Here is a 5,626-nt window from a genome sequence, read left to right as displayed (position 1 = left end):
AAACGGTCTCAAAAATAGGAGGAGCATGAAGCGGTGTTCAAAAACATGGAGAGCCTGAAAACGTATGAAAAATATGAAGAGCTTCAAAAGGTTTGAAAAATATGAAGAGCTTGAAAAGGTGTGAAGAACATGAAGAGCTTCAAAAGGTGTGAAAAATATAAGGAGCATGAAACGGTCTGAAAATAGGAGGAGCAAGAAGCGGTGTTGCAAAACCTGAAGAGCCTGAAAAGGTGTGGAAAATATGAAGAGCTTCAAAATGTGTGAAATACATGAGGAGCATGAAACGGTCTGAAAAATCGGAGGAGCAAGAAGCGGTGTTGAAAAACATGAAGAACCTGAAAACGAGTGAAAAATATGAAGAGCTTCAAAAGTTGTGAAAATATGAAGAGCTTCAAACGTGTCAAAAATATGAGGAGCATGAAGCGGTCTGAAAAATAGGAGGAGCATGCAAAGGTGTTGAAAAACATGAAGAGGCTGAGAAGGCGTGAAAAATATGAAGAGGTTCAAAAGGTTTGAAAAATATGAAGAGCTTCAAAAGGTGTCAAAAATATCAGGAGCATGAAAAGTTCTGAAAAATAGGAGGAGCATGAAATGGTGTTCAAATACATGAAGAGACTGAAAAGGTGTGAAAATTATGAAGAGCTTCAAAAGGTGTGAAATACATGAGGAGCATGAAACGGTCGGAAAAATCGGAGGAGCATGAAGCGGTGTTCAAAAATATGAAGAGCCTGAAAAGGTGTGAAAAATATGAAGAGCTTCAAAAGGTGTCAAAAATATGAGGAGCATGAAAAGGTCTGAAAAATAGGAGGAGCATGAAGCGGTGTTGAAAAACATGAAGAGCCTGAAAAGGTGTGAAAAATATGAAGAGCTTCAAAAGGTGTCAAAAATATGAGGAGCATGAAACGGTCTGAAAAATAGGAGGAGCATGAAACAGTCGGAAAAAAAGGTAGAGCATGAAACGGTGTTGAAAAATATGAAGAGCCTGAAAATGTGTGAAAAATATGAAGAGCTTCAAATGTTGTCAAAAATATGAGGAGCATGAAACGGTCTGAAAAATAGGAGGAGCATGTATCGGTGTTGAAAAACATGAAAAGCCTGAAAGGTGTGAAAAATATGAAGAACTTCAAAAGGTGTCAAAAATATGAGGAGCATGATACGGTCTCAAATATAGGAGGAGCATGAAACGGTCTGAAAAATAGGAGGAGAATGAAGCCGTGTTGAAAAACATGAAGAGCCGGAAAAGGTGTAAAAAGTATGAAGAGCTTCAAAAGGTTTCAAAAATATGAGGAGCATGACATGGTCTGATAAATAGGAGGAGCATGAAGCGGTATTGAAAAACCTGAAGCGCCTGAAAAGGTGTGAGAAATATGAAGAGCTTCAAATGTTGTCAAAAATATGAGGAGCATGAAACGGTCTGAAAAATAGGAGTAGCATGAAGGTTTGCTCAAAAACCTGAAGAGCCTGAAAAGGTGTGAAAAATATGAAGAGCCTCAAAACGTGTCAAAAATATGAGGAGCATGAAATGGTCTGAAAAAGAGGAGGAGCATGAGCGGAATTGAAAAACATGAAGAGCCTGAAAAGGTGTGAAAAATATGAAGAGCTTCAAAAGATGTGAAAAATAGGAGTAGCATGAAGCGGTTTTCAAAAACATGAGGAGCCTGAAAAGGTGTAAAAAATACGAAGAGCTTCAAAAGGTGTCAAAAATATGACGAGCATGAAAGAGTCTGAAAAATAGGAGCAGCATGAAACGGTGTTCAAAAACATGAAGAGCCTGAAAAGGTGAGAAAAATATGAAGAGCTTCAAAAGGTGTGAAATATAGGAGGAGCATGAAGCGGTGTTCAAAAACATGAAAAGCCTGAAAAGGTGTGAAAAGCATGAAGAGTTTCAAAAGGTGTCAAAAATGAGATGAGCATGAAACTGTCTGAAAAATAGGAGGTTCATGAAGCGGTATTGAAAATCATGAAGAGCCTGAAAAGGTGTGAAAAATATGACGAGCTTCAAAAGGGGTCAAAAATATGAGAGGCATGAAACGATCTGAAAAAAAGCAGGAGCATGAAGCCGTGTTCAAAAACATGAAGAGCCTGAAAAAGTGTGAAAATTATGAAGAGCTTCAAAAGGTGTGAAATACATGCGGAGCATGAAACTGTCTGAAAAATCGGAGGAGCAAGAAGCGGTGTTGAAAAACATGAAGAACCTGAAAACAAGAAAAAATATGAAGAGCTTCAAAAGTTGTGAAAATATGAAGAGCTTCAATCGTGTCAAAAATATGAGGAGCATGAAACAGTCGGAAAAATAGGTAGAGCATGAAACGGTGTTGAAAAACATGAAGAGCCTGAAAATGTGTGAAAAATATGAAGAGCTTCAAAAGGTGTCAAAAATATGAGGAGCATGATACGGTCTCAAATATAGGAGGAGCATGAAACGGTCTGAAAAATAGGAGGAGCATGAAACGGTCTGAAAAATAGGAGGAGCATGAACCAGTGTTGAAAAACATGAAGAGCCTGAAAAGTTGTGAAAAATATGAAGAACTTCAAAAGGTGTCAACAATATGAGGAGTATGAAACGGTCTCAAATAAAGGAGGAGGTAGAAACGGTCAGAAAAATAGCTGGAGCATGAAGTGGTGTTGAAAAACATGAAGAGCCTGAAAGGTGTGAAAAATATGAAGAACTTCAAAAGGTGTCAAAAATATGAGGAGCATGATACGGTCTCAAATATAGGAGGAGCATGAAACGGTCTGAAAAATAGGAGGAGCATGAAGCCGTGTTGAAAAACATGAAGAGCCTGGAAAGGTGTGAAAAATATGAAGAGCTTCAAAAGATGTGAAAAATATGAGGAGCATGAAACGGTCTGAAAAATAGGAGGAGCAAGAAGCGGTGTTGAAAAACATGAAGAGTCTGAAAAGGTGTGAGAAATATGAAGAGCTTCAAAAGGTGTGAAAAATATGAAGAGCTTCAAAAGTTGTGAAGAATATGAAGAGCTTCAAAAGGTGTCAAAAATGAGATGAGCATGAAACGGTCTGAAAAATAGGAGGAGCATGAAGCGGTGTTGAAAAACATGAAGAGCCTGAAAAGGTGTGAAAAATATGAAGAGCTTCAAAAGGTGTGAAAAATTGGAGGAGCATGATGCGGTGTTCAAAAACATGAAAAGCCTGAAAAGGTGTGAAAAATATGAAGAGCTTCAAAAGGTGTCAAAAATATGAGGAGCATGAAGCGGTCTGAAAAATAGGAGGAGCATGAAACGGTGTTGAAAAACATGAAGAGTCTGAAAACGTGTGAAAAATATGAAGAGCTTCAAAAGGTGTGAAAAATATGAAGAGCTTCTAAAGGTGTAAAAAATGAGATGAGCATGAAACGGTCTGAAAAAAAGAAGAACATGAAACATTGTTCAAAAACATGAAGAGCTTGAAAAGATGTGAAAAATATGAAGAGCTTCAAAAGGTGTGAAAAATATGAGGAAAATGAAACTGTCTGAAAAATAAGAGGAGCATGAAGCGGTGTTCAAAAACATGAAGGGCGTGAAAAGGTGTGAAAAATATGAAGAGCTTCAAAAGGTGTGAAAAATTGGAGGAGCATGATGCGGGGTTCAAAAACATGAAAAGCCTGAAAAGGTGTGAAAAATATGAAGAGCTTGAAAAAGTGTCAAAAATATGAGGAACATGAAACGGTCTGAAAAATAGGAGGAGCATGAAATGGTGTCCAAAAATATGAAGAGCCTGAAAAGGTGTGAAAAATATGAACCGTTTCAAAAGGTGTCAAAAATATTAGAAGGATTAAACGGTCTGAAAAATAGGAGGAGCATGAAACGGTGATCAAAAACATGAAGAGCCTGAAAAGTTGTGAAAAATATGAAGAGCTTCAAAAGGTGTGAAAAATATGAGGAGCATGAAACGGTCTGAAAAAGATGAGGAGCATGAAGCGGCGTTGAAAAACATGAAGAGCCTGAAAAGGTGTGAAAAATATGAAGAGCTTGAAAAGGTGTCAAAAATATGAGGAACATGAATCGGTCTGAAAAATAAGAGAAGCATGAAGTGGTGTTGAAAAACATGAAGAGCCTGAAAAGGTGTGAAAAATATGAAGAACTTCAAAACGTGTCATAAATATGAGGAGCATGAAATGGTCTGAAAAATAGGAGGAGCATGATGCAGTGTTGTAAAACATGAAGAGCCTGAAAAGGTGTGAAAAATATGAAGAGCTTCAGAAGGTGTGAAAAATATGAGGAGCATGAAGCAGTCTGAAAAATAGGAGGAGCATGAAACGGTGTTGAAAAACATGAAGAGCCTGAAAAGTTGTGAAAAATTGGAAGAGCTTCAATACGTGTGAAATACATGAGGAGAATGAAACGGTATGTAAAATAGGAGGAGCATGAAGCGGTGTTCAAAAACATGAAGAGCCTGGAAAGGTGTGAAAAATGTGAAGAGCTTCAAAAGATGTGAAAAATATGAGGAGCATGAAAAGGTCTGAAAAATAAGAGCAGCATGAATCGGTGTTTAAAAACATGAAGAGCCTGAAAAGGTGTGAAAAATATGAAGAACTTCAAAACGTGTCAAAAATATGAGGAGCATGAAATGGTCTGAAAAATAGGAGGAGCAAGAAGCGGTGTTGAAAAATATGAAGAGTCTGAAAAGGTGTGAGAAATATGAAGAGCTTCAAAAGGTGTGAAAAATATGAAGAGCTTCAAAAGGTGTGAAGAATATGAAGAGCTTCAAAAGGTGTCAAAAATGAGATGAGCATGAAACGGTCTGAAAAATAGGAGGAGCATGAAGCGGTGTTCAGAAACATGAAATGCCTGAAAAGTTGTGAAAAATATGAAGAGGTTCAAAAGGTGTCAAAATATGAGGAGCATTAACGGTCTGAAAAATAGGAGGAGCATGAAACGGTGTTCAAAAACATGAAGAACATGAAAAATGTGAAAAATATGAAGAGCTTCAAAACGTGTCAAAAATGAGATGAGCATGAAACGGTCTGAAAAATAGGAGGAGCATGTAGTGGTGTTGAAAAACATGAAGAGCCTGAAAAGTTGTGAAATATATGAAGAGTTTTAAAAGGTTTCAAAAATATGAGGAGCATGAAACGTTCTGAAAAATAGGAGGATCTTGAAGCGGTTTGAAAAAAATGAAGAGCCTGAAAAGGTGTGAAATATATGAAGAGCTTCAAAAGGTGTAAAAAATATGAGGAGCATGAAACGGTCTGAAAAATAGGAGGAGCAGGAAGCTGTGTTCAAAAACATGAAGAGCCTGAAAAGGTGTGAAAAATATGAAGAGCTTCAAAAGATGTGAAAAATATGAGGAGCATGAAACGGTCTGAAAAATAGGCGGAGCATGAAACGGTATTGAAAAACATGAAAAGTCTGAGAATGTGTGAAAAATATGAAGAGCTTCAAAAGGTGTCAAAAATATGAGGAGCATGAAACAGTCTGAAAAATAGGAGGAGAATGAAGCAGTGTTGAAAAACATGAAGAGCCTGAAAAGTTGTGAAAAATAGGAAGTGCTTGAAAAGTTGTGAATTACATGAGGAGAATGAATGGACGGAAAAATAGGAGGAGCATGAAGCGGTGTTCAAAAACATGAAGAGCCTCAAAAGGCGTGAAGAATATGAAGAGCCGCAAAAGGTGTGAAAATTATGAGG

Source organism: Dama dama, unplaced genomic scaffold (genome assembly GCF_033118175.1).
Source record: "Dama dama isolate Ldn47 unplaced genomic scaffold, ASM3311817v1 ptg000082l, whole genome shotgun sequence".
In the NCBI taxonomy this organism is placed as follows: domain Eukaryota; kingdom Metazoa; phylum Chordata; class Mammalia; order Artiodactyla; family Cervidae; genus Dama; species Dama dama.
This window is presented reverse-complemented; position numbering follows the sequence as displayed.